The sequence below is a fragment of the Conger conger genome, chromosome 1, assembly GCF_963514075.1.
Source record: "Conger conger chromosome 1, fConCon1.1, whole genome shotgun sequence".
NCBI lineage: Eukaryota > Metazoa > Chordata > Actinopteri > Anguilliformes > Congridae > Conger > Conger conger.
In genome coordinates this window covers 42,026,486-42,046,282 of record NC_083760.1, presented here as the reverse complement: position 1 = coordinate 42,046,282, position 19,797 = coordinate 42,026,486, and positions in this window count along the sequence as shown.

The window sequence follows — 19,797 nt, the reverse complement described above, 5'->3', positions numbered from 1 at the left end:
ATTTGACTGAACAAATGCGTTTCAGGCAGCATAATTACCGGTGAAATGGAAAAGAATGATGCTGGCTAACTAGACATTTAATGCAATATTATCCGACACTTAGGAGAGAAATTATTTAACCAAGATAAAAGGAAACATACAACTTTTGGCCAATAGATGGCGTACGTGTATAAGAGGGCAGTATAGCTTAATGGTTCAGACAGTGGATTAAGACATGCAAGGTCCGCAGTTCCATCCCCGGTGCGGCCACAATAAAGTAGAATAGTTTCTTTTCGCCAATGGTTTTATTTTGAGTGCATATTTATAACCGAATGACTTCTCAAGCGTAAATTGTGCCTCCCGCTGTAAAATCTATTGAAATTAATTCATCTCTGCTCTCAATACAGGACTGGAGCATATTATTACAATGTGCAAGCAAGAAGTAATTTTTGTTTCATTCTACATTGTCTGATGTGGCAGAAACTTCACACATGTTCATTTTTGGAGTGTAATCTCATCCATATACCAAGAAAGGCTCAATGGCATAGCACCACCATCTGGGAACAGGAAGTGGCTTTAATTTTACTTGACATCTTCCAATTTGGCTGAAAATGTACAAATATGTTAATTATTGGAGTGTAATCAAATCCATAAACCATACACGGCTCAATATTATACCGCCACCATCTGGCAACAGGAAGTGGCTTAAATTTTACTTGACATCTTCCAATTTGGCTGAAAATGTACAAATATGTTCATTATTGGAGTGAAATCAAATCCATGAACCATACCTGACAAAACAGATTTTTGATTTACTGGGATGATATAGCAATGGTCAGGCACATAAAAAACCCATCATGCCAGACAAACAGGAAGTGGTCATACTTAAATTCTTCAATGTCTGATGTGACTGCAACTTTACAAAGATGCTCAGTGTTTGAGTCTAATCAAATCCATATTCCAAAAATGACTCAATGTTATAGCAGCATCATCTGGAAACAGGAATTAACCTTAATTTCGCTCAACATCTTCCGATGTGGCTGAAAACGTACAAATATGTTTATTTCAGGAATGTAATCAAATTCAAAAACCATACATGGCTCAATATTATAGCGCCACCATCTGGCAATAGGAAGTGAGGCTTATATCATTGATGCATTCCAATAGCAGCAGCAACATCTTCATTGATCAAAGGGGAATTCCTGTGCACACTATACGTTGTCCAGGAAGGTGATTATTTCCAAAGTGTGTACATATTGTGAAACATGTCATTGGCACAACTATGCCACCAAGGCGGTTGCGCCCATGGTGCTTGGGCCCGTTCATTGCTGCTTGCAGCTATATTTAGGGCCCAAGCACCGTAGGGTGCGAAGGACCCTATTGTTATTGGAAGGATTATTATTATTATTATTATTATTATTATTATTCTTTTTTTTTCAATGTTTTGTGCATTTTTGAGGTGCTTGCCATGGATGAAAACTCACAGAATTTTGCACACACATCAGAAGTGGTGGCTGTCAGGTTTTCTCAGATGCTCAGACCTGGGCGTGGCTGAGGGACTCCACAGCGCCCCCTATCGCATTGTCATCTATTGTGGACAGGCACTTTGAGCTACCTTCACAAAATTTAGTACACATATAGCACTCCTCGGTCCAAACACATTTCTCATTCGCATCTAATCAAATATACAAACAGGAAGTCAGCCATTTTGGATTTTGTGCGTTTTACACGTACTGCACTTTTAAGTACTCCTCCTAGGGGGTTCATCACATTCACACCACCTGTGGTCAGAATGGTCTCAGGATATTCATGATGCTAAATTGCCAGGATATTTTTGATAGCTCAAACGGGACGGTCCTGGGGAGGCGTAGAATTTTTATGTCACGCCACGCCAACAGGAAGTGGCCGTAATTTCATGGTTTACATCGTCTGATCTGGCTGATATTTTAGAAATACGTTTATTGTTGGAGTATAATCACATCCATATCCCAAGAACGGGTCAATGTTATAGCGCCACCATCTGGCAACAGGAAGTGAGGTCTTTATCATATTTGTATGCCTTCCTGCTAGGGCATTCATCACATTCACACGAAATGTGGTCCGCATGATCTTAGGATAGTCATGACCATAAGCTGTGAAGGGATTTTTGATATCTCAAACGGTATGGAAATGGCGAGTCGTACAGTACACATATTGCGTGCAAAAAAATGACTTTTTTTTTGACATCGTCCGATCTGGCTGATATTTTACAAATATGTTCAGTGTTGGAGTACAATATGAAATATATACATATCAATCGGGGCGTGGCTAGACAGCGCCCCCTATAATTATTATTCTCTTTTTTTTCAATGTATTTTGCATTTTTGAGGTGCTTGCCATGGATGAAAACTCACAGAACTTTGCACACACATGAGAAGTCTTGGCTTTCAGGATGTATCAGATACTCAGACCTGGGCGTGGCCGAGGAACTCCACAGCGCCCCCTAATGCTTTGTCTTCTATTGTGGACAGGCACTTTGAGCTACCTTCACCTAATTTGGTATGCATGTGGGCCTCCTCTGGACAAACACATTTTTCATTCGCATCGAATGAAATATGTGAACAGGAAGTCAGCCATTTTGAATTTTGTGCATTTTACACGTACTACACTTTTAAGTACTCCTCCTAGGGGGTTCATTGCATTCACACGAAATATGGTCAAAGTGGTCTCAGGATAGTCATGATACTAATTCCAAAGGATATTTTTGATATCTCAAACGGTATGGTCATGGCGAGGCGTAAAATTTTCATGTCACGCCGCGCCAACAGGAAGTAGCCATAAATTCATGGTCTACATTGTCTGATCTGGCTGATATTTTACAAATATGTTCACTGTTAGAGTGTAATCACATCCAAATACCAAGAAGAAATCAATGTTATAGCGCCACCATCTGGCAACGGAAGTGAGGTTTTTATCATGTTTGTATGCGTTACTGCTAGGGTATTCATCACATTCACACCAAATGTAGTCATCATGATCTTAGAATAGTCCTGACCCTAAAGGACGAAAGGATTTTTGATATCTCAAACGGTTTGGCAATGGCGAGGCGTATAATACACACGTTACGCCCAAAAACAGGAAGTGAGCTTAATTCCGTTCTACATCATCTGATCGGGCTGATATTTTACAAATATATTCACTTTTGGAGTGCAATCACATCCATATCCACATTCATCTGGGCGTGGCTACACAGCGCCCCCTATGGCTTTTTTCTAATATTGTGGACATATACTTTCACGTAAATGCACCACGTCTGGTAGGCATAAGGGTCTCCTCAAGACACACACATTTCTCATTTGCATCCCTTAACTTTTCCCAACAGGAAGTGAGCTATTTTAGATTTTGTGTGTTTTTAAGTGTTTTTTCACGTACCAAACCTTGAAATACTCTTCCTAGGGGGTTCATCACATTCACACAAAATGTGGTCAGCATGATATTATAGCCCTGACACACAACTATGAACTGATTTTTAATATCTTGGAATGGTATGGCTATGGTCAGCCTTAAAATTAACTTGTAATGCTGCCCAAACAGTTCATGTTTTAATACAATTATGTATTAAATAATTTCATAAAGGTATTAAATTCTACATTGCCTGATTTTGAGGCTACAACTTTTCACATATGTTCATTGTTGGAGTGTCATCACATCCATTAAGCAATAATAGTTCACTATTTTCGCTGGAGACTCATTATATCCAGTCTTAAAACTTCAACGCAAGTCGCAAATGACTCTCCCATTTCTAATACGCGACTGCCATCTACTGGCAAAAGTTGGTATTGTTTCTCAAGTTATTACTCAATGACAAGTTTTGTTTCTTTTTGCGAGCCAGTAACCATAACGATGTATGAGTAACAGCGGCAGCCTACGTTACAAAATGTACTGACAACACCCAGCCCACAGCAACGTTTTTTCTCATCCACCTTAATTATATGGATTGAATAACTAAAATAAAAGACAGGCTTTTACTGGCAGGAAAGTAGCATATATTTCAAAGATTAACACATATAATGCATATCTTGCAATGACGTTCAATGTTATTTGGTTTTAAAAAAACCGTGTTGTAGCATTTTAAGGACTCAATACAAAACAGCTGTTCGGAAAGTTAGCTTGAAAACCAAGAAGCCTTATTAAGGATTTCGAGCCGTTTCTATTTGACTTCATTCGATTGAAGTGAATGCCGTAACCCAATTAAATGTAATTCGCGTCGGAATACACATAATAGCCTACACTGTCAACGTGAAATAAAAATATATAGAGGTTTAAATCGATCCTATATTGGGACATTTGTTATGATGGCTGGTGCAACGGGCATTTTCGGTACCGTTGACCATAATCGAATGCTAGCATTTATATCATTACACTGACCTGTTAAAAAGCACATTTTTGGTTCCTTTGTGGAAACAGTGAAGTTGTCTACACAATCTATTCTACTCACAGACTAACTGCGTCGCTGTAACTTCCCCCCATTTCTGATACGGGGATTCCATTTATTGGCAGAAAGTGGAACTTTTATATTTTTCTTCCTTCAACTGATTTTTCAACGATAGGTTTTTGTTTTTTTTCTAGCGAGCCAGTAGGCATAACGATGTATGATTTACAGCTGCAGCCTACGTGACAAAATGTATTGACAACACCCAGCCCGACGTTTCTTTGCATCTATTTTCATTATATGAATTGAATAACTAAAATAAATATTATAGACATTTAAAGACTTAAAGACAGGCTTTAACTGGCAGGAGAGTATTATATTTTTAAAAGATTAACACATGAAGTCAAAAAGAAACTTTAGCGTCTGAGGTGGTTCTGCTCGAACGCTGTGTTAACATGAGACCGTTTTGTTCAACAAAGGTATCGCATGCAGGTCGTTGCGAGATGACACGCACTGGCTAACAGCAGCCAGCCAGTCCACTGTCTGTGTGAGTCAAAAAACAGGTCAGCTAAGTTGGTTTACATGAATATAAAACTTTCAGTTAAATCGCCAGCTATGTTAGTGTATTAGGCTTGTCATTAAACACGAATTAAGAGAACATACAATTTCGCTAGGAAAGGTAAATTAATATGAAAATACTGTATTGAGGCAGAGAGTTGGCATCTCTTTTAGATTTGGCTGAACAAATGCGTTTCAGGCAGCATAATTACCGGTGAAATGGAAAAGAATGATGCTGGCTAACTAGACGTTTCATGCAATATTATCCAACACTTCGTAGAGAAATTATTTAACGAAGATAAAAGGAAACATTTGGCCAATAGATGGCATTCGTGTATAAGCGGGCAGTATAGCGTAATGGTTAGGGCGGTGGATTAAGGCACGCAAATTCAGCCGTTCGATCCCCGCTGCAGCCACAATGAATTGGAATAGTTTCTTGAAGCCAATTGTTTTCATTTTGAGTGCATATTTATAGCCTAATGACATTTCAAGCATAAATTGTGCCTCCCCGTGTAAAAACTATGGAAATTAATTAATCTCTGCTCTCCATACAGGACTGTAGCATGTTATCACAATGTGCAAGCAAGAAGTTATTTTTATTTCATTCTACATTGTCTGATGTGGCTGAAACTTCACACGTTCATTTTTGGAGTGTAATCTCATCCATTTTCCAATAAAGGCTAAATGGCAAAGCGCCACCCGCTGGCAACAGGAAGTGAGCCTTATATTGCATTCTTAAGCATTATTTTTCAATGGGTTCATGACATTCACGGTAAATGTGGTCAGCTTGATGCTAGGATGGTCCTGACAAAACAGATTTTTGATTTACTGGGATGATATAGCAATGGTCAGGCACATAAAAAACCCATCATGCCAGACAAACAGGAAGTGGTCATACTTAAATTCTCCAATGTCTGATGGGACTGCAACTTTACAAAGATGCTCAGTGTTGGAGTCTAATCAAATCCATATTCCAAAAACGACTCAATGTTATAGCAGCATCATCTGGAAACAGAAATTGACCTTAATTTCGCTGAACATCTTCCGATGTGGCTGAAAATGTACAAATATGTTTATTTTAGGAATGTAATCAAATTCAAAAACCATACACGGCTCAATAATATAGCGCCACCATCTGGCAACAGGAAGTGAGGCTTATATCATTGATGCATTCCAATAGCAGCGCCAACATCTTCATTGATCAAAGGGGAATTCCTGTGCAAACTATACGTTGTCCAGGAAGGTGATTATTTCCAAAGTGTGTACATATTGTGAAACATGTCATTGGCACAACTAGGCCACCAAGGCGGTTGCGCCCATGGTGCTTGGGCCCGTTCATTGCTGCTTGCAGCTATATTTAGGGCCCAAGCACCGTAGGGTGCGAAGGACCCTATTGTTATTGGAAGGATTATTATTATTATTATTATTATTATTATTATTCTTTTTTTTTCAATGTTTTGTGCATTTTTGAGGTGCTTGCCATGGATGAAAACTCACGGAATTTTGCACACACATCAGAAGTGGTGGCTGTCAGGATCGCTCAGATGCTCAGACCTGGGCGTCGCTGAGGAACTCCACAGCGCCCCCTATCGCATTGTCATCTATTGTGGGCAGGCACTTTGAGCTACCTTCACAAAATTTAGGACGCATATAGCACTCCTCGGCCTAAACACATTTCTAATTCGCATCTAATCAAATATACAAACAGGAAGTCAGCCATTTTGGATTTTGTGCGTTTTACACGTACTGCACTTTTAAGTACTCCTCCTAGGGGGTTCATCACATTCACACCACCTGTGGTCAGAATGGTCTGAGGATATTCATGATGCTAAATTGCCAGGATATTTTTGATAGCTGAAACGGGACGGTCCTAGGGAGGCGTAGAATTTTTATGTCACGCGGCGCCAACAGGAAGTGGCCGTAATTTCATGGTCTACATTGTCTGATCTGGCTGATCTTTTAGAAATATGTTTATTGTTGGAGTATAATCACATCCATATCCCAAGAACGTGTCAATGTTATAGCGCCACCATCTGGCAACAGGAAGTGAGGTCTTTATCATATTTGTATGCCTTCCTGCTAGGGCATTCATCACATTCACACGAAATGTGGTCAGCATGATCTTAGGATAGTCATGACCATAAGCTGTGAAGGGATTTTTGATATCTCAAACGGTATGGAAATGGCGAGTCGTACAGTACACATATTGCGTGCAAAAAAATGATTTTTTTTTCGACATCGTCCGATCTGGCTGATATTTTATAAATATGTTCACTGTTGGAGTACAATATTAAATATATACATATCAATCGGGGCGTGGCTAGACAGCGCCCCCTATAATTATTATTCTCTTTTTTTTCAATGTATTTTGCATTTTTGAGGTGCTTGCCATGGATGGAAACTCATGGAATTTTGCACACACATGAGAAGTGTTGGCTGTCAGGATGTATCAGATGCTCAGACCTGGGCGTGGCCGAGGGACTCCACAGCGCCCCCTAATGCTTTGTCTTCTATTGTGGACAGGCACTTTGAGCTACCTTCACCTAATTTAGTAGCCATGTGGGCCTCCTCTGGACAAACACATTTCTCATTCGCATCGAATCAAATATGTGAACAGGAAGTCAGCCATTTTGAATTTTGTGCATTTTACACGTACTACACTTTTAAGTACTCCTCCTAGGGGGTTTATTGCATTCACACGAAATGGGGTCAAAGTGGTCTGAGGATAGTCATGATACTAATTCCAAAGGATATTTTTGATATCTCAAACGGTATGGTCATGGCGAGGCGTACAATTTTCATGTCACGCCGCGCCAACAGGAAGTAGCCATAAATTCATGGTCTACATTGTCTGATCTGGCTGATATTTTACAAATATGTTCACTGTTAGAGTGTAATCACATCCAAATACCAAGAAGAAATCAATGTTATAGCGCCACCATCTGGCAACGGAAGTGAGGTTTTTTTCATGTTTGTATGCGTTCCTGCTAGGGTATTCATCACATTCACACCAAATGTAGTCATCATGATCTTAGAATAGTCCTGACCCTAAATGACGAAAGGATTTTTGATATCTCAAACGGTTTGGCAATGGCGAGGCGTATAATACACACGTTACGCCCAAAAACAGGAAGTGAGCTTAATTCCGTTCTACATCATCTGATCGGGCTGATATTTTACAAATATATTCACTTTTGGAGTGCAATCACATCCATATCCACATTCACCTGGGCGTGGCTACACAGCGCCCCCTATGGCTTTTTTCTAATATTGTGGACATATACTTTCACGTAAATGCACCACGTCTGGTAGCCATAAGGGCCTCCTCAAGACACACACATTTCTCATTTGCATCCCTTAACTTTTCCCAACAGGAAGTGAGCTATTTTGGATTTTGTGTGTTTTTAAGTGTTTTTTAACGTACCAAACTTTGAAATACTCTTCCTAGGGGGTTCATCACATTCACACAAAATGTGGTCAGCATGATATTATAGCCCTGACACACAACTATGAACTGATTTTTAATATCTTGGAATGGTATGGCTCTGGTCAGCCTTAAAATTAACTTGTAATGCTGCCCAAACAGTTCATGTTTTAATACAATTATGTATTAAATAATTTCAAAAAGGTATTAAATTCTACATTGCCTGATTTTGAGGCTAACACTTTTCACATATGTTCATTGTTGGAGTGTCATCACATCCATTAAGCAATAATAGTTCACTATTTTCGCTGGAGACTCATTATATCCAGTCTTAAAACTTCAACGCAAGTCGCAAATGACTCTCCCATTTCTAATACGTGACTGCCATCTACTGGCAAAAGTTGGTATTGCATATATCTTGCAATGACGTTCAATGTTATTTGGTTTAAAAAAAACCGTGTTGTAGCATTTTAAGGACTCAATACAAAACAGCTGTTCGGAAAGTTAGCTTGAAAATCAAGAAGCCTTATTAAGGAATTCGAGCCGTTTCTATTTGACTTCATTCGGTTGAAGTGAATGCCGTAACCCAATTAAATGTAATTCGCGTCGGAATACACATAATAGCCTACACTGTCAACGTGAAATAAAAATATATAGAGGTTTAAATCGATCCTATATTGGGACATTTGTTATGATGGCTGGTGCAACGGGCATTTTCGGTACCGTTGACCATAATCGAATGCTAGCATTTATATCATTACACTGACCAAGTCCTGTTAAAAAGCACATCACCTTTGTGGAAACAGTGAAGTTGTCTACACAATCTATTCTACTCACAGACTAACTGCGTCGCTGTAACTTCCCCCCATTTCTGATACGGGGATTCCATTTATTGGCAGAAAGTGGAACTTTTATATTTTTCTTCCTTCAAGTGATTTTTCAACGATAGGTTTTTGTTTTTTTTCTAGCGAGCCAGTAGGCATAACGATGTATGATTTACAGCTGCAGCCTACGTGACAAAATGTATTGACAACACCCAGCCCGACGTTTCTTTGCATCTATTTTAATTTTTGAATAGAATATCTGAAATAAATATTAAAGACATTTAATGACTGTCTTTAACTGGCAGGAGAGTAGCATATATTTAAAAGAGTCAAAAGTCAAAAAGAAACGTTAACGTTTGAGATGGCTGTGGTCGAACTCTGTGTTAACATGAGACCGTTATGTTCAACAAAGGTATGGCATGCAGGTCGTTGCGAGATGACGCGCATTGGCTAACAGCAGCCAGCCTGTCCACTGTCTGTGTGAGTCAAAAAAACAGGTCAGCTACGTTTGTTTACATGAATAGAAAACTTTCAGTTAAATCGCCAGATATGTTAGTTTATTTTGCTTGTCATTAAACACGAATTAAGAGAACATACAATTTCGCTAGGAATTTTTGACTTAATATGAAAATACCGGATTGAAGGCAGAGACTTGGCATCTCCTTTAGATTTGGCTGAACAAATGCGTTTCAGGCAGCATAATTACCAGTGAAATGGAAAAGAATGATGCTGGCTAACTCGACGTTTAATGCAATATTATCCGACACTTCGGAGAGAAATTATTTAACCAGGATGAAAGGAAACATACAACTTTTGGCCAATAGATAACGTACGTGTATAAGAGGGCAGTATAGCTTAATGGTTCAGACAGTGGATTAAGACATGCAAGGTCCGCGGTTCCATCCCCGGTGCGGCCACAATAAAGTTGAATAGTTTCTTTACGCCAATGGTTTTATTTTGAGTGCATATTTATAACCGAATGACTTCTCAAGCGTAAATTGTGCCTCCCGCTGTAAAATCTATTGAAATTAATTAATCTCTGCTCTCCATACAGGACTGTAGCATGTTATTACACTGTGCAAGCAAGAAGTAATTTTTGTTTCATTCTACATTGTCTGATGTGGCAGAAACTTCACACATGTTCATTTTTGGAGTGTAATCTCATCCATATACCAAGAAAGGCTCAATGGCATAGCGCCACCATCTGGCAACAGGAAGTGGCTTTAATTTTACTTGACATCTTCCAATTTGGCTGAAAATGGACAAATATGTTAATTATTGGAGTGTAATCAAATCCATGAACCATACACGGCTCAATATTATAGCGCCACCATCTGGCAACAGGAAGTGGCTTAAATTTTACTTGACATCTTCCAATTTGGCTGAAAATGTACAAATATGTTAATTATTGGAGTGAAATCAAATCCATAAACCATACACGGCTCAATATTATAGCGCCACCATCTGGCAATAGGAAGTGAGGCTTATATCATTGATGCATTCCAATAGCAGCAGAAACAACTTCATTGATCAAAGGGGAATTCCTGTGCACACTCTACGTTGTCCAGGAAGGTGATTATTTCCAAAGTGTGTACATATTGTGAAACATGTCATTGGCACAACTATGCCACCAAGGCGGTTGCGCCCATGGTGCTTGGGCCCGTTCATTGCTGCTTGCAGCTATATTTATTATTATTATTCTTTTTCTTCAGGCAAATGGGCATTTTTGAGGGCCTTGCCATGCGTAAAAAGTCTTGACATTTTGCACACACATCAGAAGTGGTTGCTGTCAGGATCTCCCAGATGCTCAGACCTGGGCGTGGCCGAGGGACTCTACAGCGCCCCCTATCGCATTGTCTTCTATTGTGGGCAGGCACTTTTAGCTACCTGCACCGAATTTGGTGGCCATATAGGGCTCCTCGGTCCAAACACATTGCTCATTTGGATCTAATCAAATATCCAAACAGGAAGTCAGCCATTTTGGATTTTGTGAGTTTTACACGTACTACACTTTTAAGTACTCCTCCTAGGGGGTTCATCGCATTCACACCACCTGTGGTCAGAATGGTCTCAGGATAGTCATGATGCTAAATTGCCAGGATATTTTTGATCGCTCAAACGGGACGGTCATGGGGAGGAGTACAATTTTTATGTCACGCCGCGCCAACAGGAAGTGGCCATAATTTCATGGTCTACATTGTCTGATCTGGCTGATATTTTAGAACTTTGTTTATTGTTGGACTATAATCACATCCATATCCCAAGAACAAGTCAATGTTATAGCGCCACCATCTGGCAACAGGAAGTGAGGTCTTTAACATATTTGTATGCATTCCTGCTAGGGCATTCAGCACATTCACACCAAATGTGGTCAGCATGATCTTAAGATAGTCCTTACGCTAAATTGTGAAGGGATTTTTAATATCTCAAACGGTATGGAAATGGCGAGTCGTACAGTACACATATTGCGTGCAAAAAAATGACTTTTTTTTCGACATCGTCCGATCTGGCTGATATTTTACAAATATGTTCACTGTAGCAGTACAATATCAGATATATACATATCAATTGGGGCGTGGCTAGACAGCGCCCCCTATAATTATTATTCTCTTTTTTTTCAATGTATTTTGCATTTTTGAGGTACTTGCCATGGATGAAAACTCACAGAAGTTTGCACACACATGAGGAGTTGCGGCTTTCAGGACCTATTAGATCCGCAAACCTGGGCGTGGCCAAGGGACTCCACAGCGCCCCCTAATGCTTTGTCTTCTATTGTGGACAGGCACTTTGAGCTACCTTCACCTAATTTGGTATGCATGTGGGGCTCCTCTGGAGAAACACATTTCTCTTTTGCATCGAATCAAATATGTGAACAGGAAGTCAGCCATTTTGAATTTTGTGCGTTTTACACGTACTACACTTTTAAGTATCCTCCTCGGAGGTTCATTGTGTTCACACGAAATGTGGTCAAAGCGGTCTGAGGATAGTCATGATACTAATTCCAAAGGATATTTTTGATATCTCAAACGGTATGGTCATGGCGAGGCGTACAATTTTCATGTCACGCCGCGCCAACAGGAAGTAGCCATAAATTCATGGTCTACATTGTCTGATCTGGCTGATATTTTACAAATATGTTCACTGTTAGAGTGTAATCACATCGATATACCAAGAAGAAATCAATGTTATAGCGCCACCATCTGGCAACGGAAGTGAGGTTTTTATCATGTTTGTTTGCGTTCCTGCTAGGGTATTCATCACATTCACACCAAATGTAGTCGTCATGATCTTAGAATAGTCCTGACTCTAAATGACGAAAGGATTTTTGATATCTCAAACGGTTTGGCAATGGCGAGGCGTATAATACACACGTTACGCCCAAAAACAGGAAGTGGGCTTAATTCCGTTCTACATCATCTGATCGGGCTGATATTTTTCAAATATATTCACTTTTGGAGTGCAATCACATCCATATCCACATTCATCTGGGCGTGGCTACACAGCCCCCCCTATGGCTTTTTTCTAATATTGTGGACATATACTTTCACGTAAATGCACCACGTCTGGTAGGCATAAGGGTCTCCTCAAGACACACACATTTCTCATTTGCATCCCTTAACTTTTCCCAACAGGAAGTGAGCTATTTTGGATTTTGTGTGTTTTTAAGTGTTTTTTCACGTACCAAACTTTGAAATACTCTTCCTAGGGGGTTCATCACATTCACACAAAATGTGGTCAGCATGATGTTATAGCCCTGACACACAACTATGAACTGATTTTTAATATCTTGGAATGGTATGCCTATGGTCAGCCTTAAAATTAACTTGTAATGCTGCCCAAACAGTTCATGTTTTAATACAATTATGTATTAAATCATTTCAAAAAGGTATTAAATTCTACATTGCCTGATTTTGAGGCTACAACTTTTCACATATGTTCATTGTTGGAGTGTCATCACATCCATTAAGCAATAATAGTTCACTATTTTCGCTGGAGACTCATTATATCCAGTCTTAAAACTTCAACGCAAGTCGCAAATGACTCTCCCATTTCTAATACGCGACTGCCATCTACTGTCAAAAGTTGGTATTGCATATATCTTGCAATGACGTTCAATGTTATTTGGTTTAAAAAAAACCGTGTTGTAGCATTTTAAGGACTCAATACAAAACAGCTGTTCGGAAAGTTAGCTTGAAAACCAAGAAGCCTTATTAAGGAATTCGAGCCGTTTCTATTTGACTTCATTCGATTGAAGTGAATGCCGTAACCCAATTAAATGTAATTCGCGTCGGAATACACATAATAGCCTAGACTGTCAACGTGAAATTAAAATATATAGAGGTTTAAATCGATCCTATATTGGAACATTTGTTATGATGGCTGGTGCAACGGGCATTTTCGGTACCGTTGACCATAATCGAATGCTAGAATTTGTATCATTACACTGACCAAGTCCTGTTAAAAAGCACATTTTTGGTTCCTTTGTGGAAACAGTGAAGTTGTCTACACAATCTATTCTACTCATAGACTAACTGCGTCGCTGTAACTTCCCCCCATTTCTGATACGGGGATTCCATTTATTGGCAGAAAGTGGAACTTTTATATTTTTCTTCCTTCAACTGATTTTTCAACGATAGGTTTTTGTTTTTTTTCTAGCGAGCCAGTAGGCATAACGATGTATGATTTACAGCTGCAGCCGACGTGACAAAATGTATTGACAACACCCAGCCCGACGTTTCTTTGCATCTATTTTCATTTTTGAATAGAATATCTGAAATAAATATTAAAGACATTTAATGACTGTCTTTAACTGGCAGGAGAGTAGCATATATTTAAAAGAGTCAAAAGTCAAAAAGAAACGTTAACGTTTGAGATGGCTCTGGTCGAACTCTGTGTTAACATGAGACCGTTATGTTCAACAAAGGTATGGCATGCAGGTCGTTGCGAGATGACGCGCATTGGCTAACAGCAGCCAGCCTGTCCACTGTCTGTGTGAGTCAAAAAAACAGGTCAGCTACGTTTGTTTACATGAATAGAAAACTTTCAGTTAAATCGCCAGATATGTTAGTTTATTTTGCTTGTCATTAAACACGAATTAAGAGAACATACAATTTCGCTAGGAATTTTTGACTTAATATGAAAATACCGGATTGAGGGCAGAGACTTGGAATCTCCTTTAGATTTGGCTAAACAAATGCGTTTCAGGCAGCATAATTACCGGTGAAATGGAAAAGAATGATGCTGGCTAACTCGACGTTTAATGCAATATTATCCGACACTTCGGAGAGAAATTATTTAACCAGGATAAAAGGAAACATACAACTTTTGGCCAATAAATGGCGTACGTGTATAAGAGGGCAGTATAGCTTAATGGTTCAGACAGTGGATTAAGACATGCAAGGTCCGCGGTTCCATCCCCGGTGCGGCCACAATGAAGTTGAATAGTTTCTTTACGCCAATGGTTTCATTTTGAGTGCATATTTATAACCGAATGACTTCTCAAGCGTAAATTGTGCCTCCCGCTGTAAAATCTATTGAAATTAATTAATCTCTGCTCTCCATACAGGACTGGAGCATATTATTACACTGTGCAAGCAAGAAGTAATTTTTGTTTCATTCTACATTGTCTGATGTGGCAGAAACTTCACACATGTTCATTTTTGGAGTGTAATCTCATCCATATACCAAGAAAGGCTCAATAGCATAGCGCCACCATCTGGCAACAGGAAGTGGCTTTAATTTTACTTGACATCTTCCAATTTGGCTGAAAATGTACAAATATGTTAATTATTGGAGTGTAATCAAATCCATGAACCATACACGGCTCAATATTATACCGCCACCATCTGGCAACAGGAAGTGGCTTAAATTTTACTTGACATCTTCCAATTTGGCTGAAAATGTACAAATATGTTAATTATTGGAGTGAAATCAAATCCATGAACCATACACGGCTCAATATTATAGCGCCACCATCTGTCAATAGGAAGTGAGGCTTATATCATTGAGGCATTCCAATAGCAGCAGCAACATCTTCATTGATCAAAGGGGAATTCCTGTGCACACTATACGTTGTCCAGGAAGGTGATTATTTCTAAAGTGTGTACATATTGTGAAACATGTCATTGGCACAACTATGCCACCAAGGCGGTTGCGCCCATGGTGCTTGGGCCCGTTCATTGCTGCTTGCAGCTATATTTATTATTATTATTCTTTTTTTTTCAATGTTTTGTGCATTTTTGAGGTGCTTGCCATGAATGAAAACTCACGGAATTTTGCACACACATCAGAAGTGGTGGCTGTCAGAATCTCTCAGATGCTCAGACATGGGCGTCGCTGAGGGACTCCACAGCGCCCCCTATCGCATTGTCTTCTATTGTGGGCAGGCACTTTGAGCTACCTGCACCATATTTAGTAGGCATATAGCACTCCTCAGGCCAAACACATTTCAAATTCGCATCTAATCAAATATGCGAACAGGAAGTCAGCCATTTTGGATTTTGTGCGTTTTACACGTTCTACACTTTTAAGTACTCCTCCTAGGGGGTTCATCGCATTCACACCAACTGTGGTCAGAATGGTCTCAGGATAGTCATGATACTAAATTGCCAGGATATTTTTGATAGCTCAAACGGGACAGTCACGGGGAGGATTAAAATTTTTATGTCACGCCACGCCAACAGGAAGTGGCCGTAATTTCATGGTCGACATCGTCTGATCTGGCTGATATTTTAGAAATACGTTTATTGTTGGAGTATAAACACATCCATATCCCAAGAACGGGTCAATGTTATAGCGCCACCATCTGGCAACAGGAAGTGTGGTCTTCATCATATTTGTATGCCTTCCTGCTAGGGCATTGATCACATTCACACCAAATGTGGTCAGCATGATCTTAAGATAGTCCTTACACTAAATAGCGAAGGGATTTTTGATATCTCAAACGGTATGGAAATAGCGAGTCGTAGAGTAGACATAGTGCGTGCAAAAAAATGACTTTTTTTTCGATATCGTCCGATCAGGCTGATATTTTAGAAATATGTTCACTCTTGGAATACAATATCAAATATATACATATCAATCGGGGTGTGGTTAGACAGCGCCCCCTATAATTATTATAATCTTTTTTTTCTATGTTTTGTGCATTTTTGAGGTGCTTGCCATGGATGAAAACTCACGGAATTTTGCACAAACATGAGAAGTGGTGTCTCTCAGGAACTGTCAGATGCTCAGACCTGGGCGTGGCCAAGGGACTCCACAGCGCCCCCTATTGCTTTGTCTTCTATTGTGGACAGGCACTTTGAGCTACCTTCACCTAATTTTGTAGGGTTGTGGGGCTCCTCTGCCCAAACACAATTCTCATTCGCATCGAATCAAATATGTGAACAGGAAGTCAGCCATTTTGAATTTTGTGCGTTTTACACGTACTACACTTTTAAGTACTCCTCCTAGGGGGTTCATCGCATTCACACCACATGTGGTCAAAGTGGTCTGAGGATAGTTATGATACTAATTCCGAAGGATATTTTTGATATCTCAAACGGTATGGTCATGGCGAGGAGTACAATTTTCATGTCACGCCACGCCAACAGGAAGTAGCCATAAATTCATGGTCTACATTGTCTGATCTGGCTGATATTTTACAAATATGTTCACTGTTAGAGTGTAATCACATCCATATACCAAGAAGAAGTCAATGTTATAGCGCCACCATCTGGCAACAGGAAGTGAGGTTTTTATCATATTTGTATGCCTTCCTGCTAGGGTATTCATCACATTCACACCAAATGGAGTCATCATGATCTGAGAATAGTCCTGACCCTAAATGACGAAAGGATTTTTGATATCTCAAACGGTTTGGCAATGGCGAGGCGTATAATACACACGTTACGCCCAAAAACAGGAAGTGGGCTTAATTCCGTTCTACATCATCTGATCGGGCTGATATTTTACAAATATATTCACTTTTGGAGTGCAATCACATCCATATCCACATTCATCTGGGCGTGGCTACACAGCGCCCCCTATGGCTCTTTTCTAATATTGTGGACATATACTTTCACGTAAATGCACCACGTCTGGTAGGCATAAGGGTCTCCTCAAGACACACACATTTCTCATTTGCATCCCTTAACTTTTCCCAACAGGAAGTGAGCTATTTTGGATTTTGTGTGTTTTTAAGTGTTTTTTCACGTACCAAACTTTGAAATACTCTTCCTAGGGGGTTCATCACATTCACACAAAATGTGGTCAGCATGATATTGTAGCCCTGACACACAACTGTGAACTGATTTTTAATAACTTGGAATGGTATGCCTATGGTCAGCCTTAAAATTAACTTGTAATGCTGCCCAAACAGTTCATGTTTTAATACAATTATGTATTAAATCATTTCAAAAAGGTATTAAATTCTACATTGCCTGATTTTGAGGCTACAACTTTTCACATATGTTCATTGTTGGAGTGTCATCACATCCATTAAGCAATAATAGTTCACTATTTTCGCTGGAGACTCATTATATCCAGTCTTAAAACTTCAACGCAAGTCGCAACTGACTCTCCCATTTCTAATACGCGACTGCCATCTAGTGGCAAAGGTTAGTATTCTTTCTAATTTTCTTGGATAAAGTGATTTCGCAATGACAAGTTTTGTTTCTTTTTGCGAGCCAGTAACCATAACGATGTATGAGTAACAGCGGCAGCCTACGTGAGAAAATGTACTGACAACACCCAGCCCATAGCAACGTTTTTTTCATCTACCTTAATTATATGGATTGAATAACTAAAATAAAAGACAGGCTTTTACTGGCAGGAAAGTATCATATATTTAAAAGATTAACACATATAATGCAGATCTTGAATTGAAGTTCAATGTTATTTGGTTTAAAAAAAAACGTAGTGTAGCATTTTAAGGACTCAACACAAAACAGCTGTTCGGAAAGTTGGGTTGAAAACCAAGAAGCCTTATTAAGGAATTTGAGCCGTTTCTATTTGACTTCATTCGATTGAAGTGAATGCCGTAACCCAATTAAATGTAATTCGCGTCGCAATACACACAATCGCCTACACTGTCAACGTGAAATAAAAATATATAGAGGTTTAAATCGATCCTATATTGGGACATTTGTTATGATGGCTGGTGCAACGGGCATTTTCGGTACCGTTGACCATAAGCGAATGCTAGCAATTATATCATTACACTGACCAAGTCCTGTTAAAAAGCACATTTTTGGTTCCTTTGTGGTAACAGTGAAGTTGTCTACATAATCTATTCTACTCACAGACTAACTGCGTCGCTGTAACTTCCCCCCATTTCTGATACGGGGATTCCATTTATTGGCAGAAATTGGTACTTTTATTTTTTTCTTCCTTCAAGTGATTTTTCAACGATAGGTTTTTGTTTTTTTCTAGCGAGCCAGTAGGCATAACGATGTATGATTTACAGCTGCAGCCTACGTGACAAAATGTATTGACAACACCCAGCCCGACGTTTCTTTGCATCTATTTTCATTATATGAATTGAATATCTAAAATAAATATTAAAGACATTTAAAGACTTAAAGACAGGCTTTAACTGGCAGGAGAGTATCGTATATTTAAAAGATTTACACATATAATGCATATCTTGCATTGACGTTAAATGGTATTTTGTTAAAAAAAAAACGTATTGTAGCATTTTCAGGACTCAATACAAAACTGCTGTTCGGAAAGTTAGCTTGAAAACCAAGAAGCCTTATTTAGGAATTCGCGCCGTTTCTATTTGACTTCATTCGATTGAAGTGAATGCCGTAACCCAATTAAATGGAATTCGCGTCGGAATACACATAATAGCCTACATTGTCAACGTGAAATAAAAATATATAGAGGTTTAAATCGATCCTATATTGGGACTTTTGTTATCATGGCTGGTGCAACGGGCATTTTCGGTACCATTGACCATAATCGAATGCTAGCATTTATATCATTAAACTGACCAAGTCCTGTTAAAAAGCACATTTTAGACTCCTTTGTGGAAACAGTGAAGTTGTCTACACAATATATTCTACTCACAGACTAACTGCGTCGCTGTAACTTCCCCCCATTTCTGAAACGGGGATTCCATTTATTGGCAAAAAGTGGTACTTTGATTTTTTTCTTCCTTCTAGTGATTTTTCAACGATAGGTTTTCGTTTTTTATATCGAGCCAGTAGGCATAACGATGTATGATTTACAGCTGCAGCCTACGTGACAAAATGTATTGACAACACCCAGCCCGACGTTTCTTTGCATCTATTTTCATTATTTTAATTGAATATCTAAAATAAATATTAAAGACATTTAATGACTGTCTTTAACTGGCAGGAGAGTGTCATATATTTAAAAGAGTAACAGATGAAGTCAAAAAGAAACGGTAGCGTTTGAGGTGGCTCTGCTCGAACGCTGTGTTAACAAGAGACCGTTATGTTCAACAAAGGTATCGCATGCATGTCGTTGCGTAGCCTTTCCACTGTCTGTGTGAGTCAAAAAACAGGTCAGCTACGTTGGTTTACATGAATAGAAAACTTTCAGTTAAATCGCCAGCTATGTTCGTTCATTTTGCTTGTCATTAAACACGAATTAAG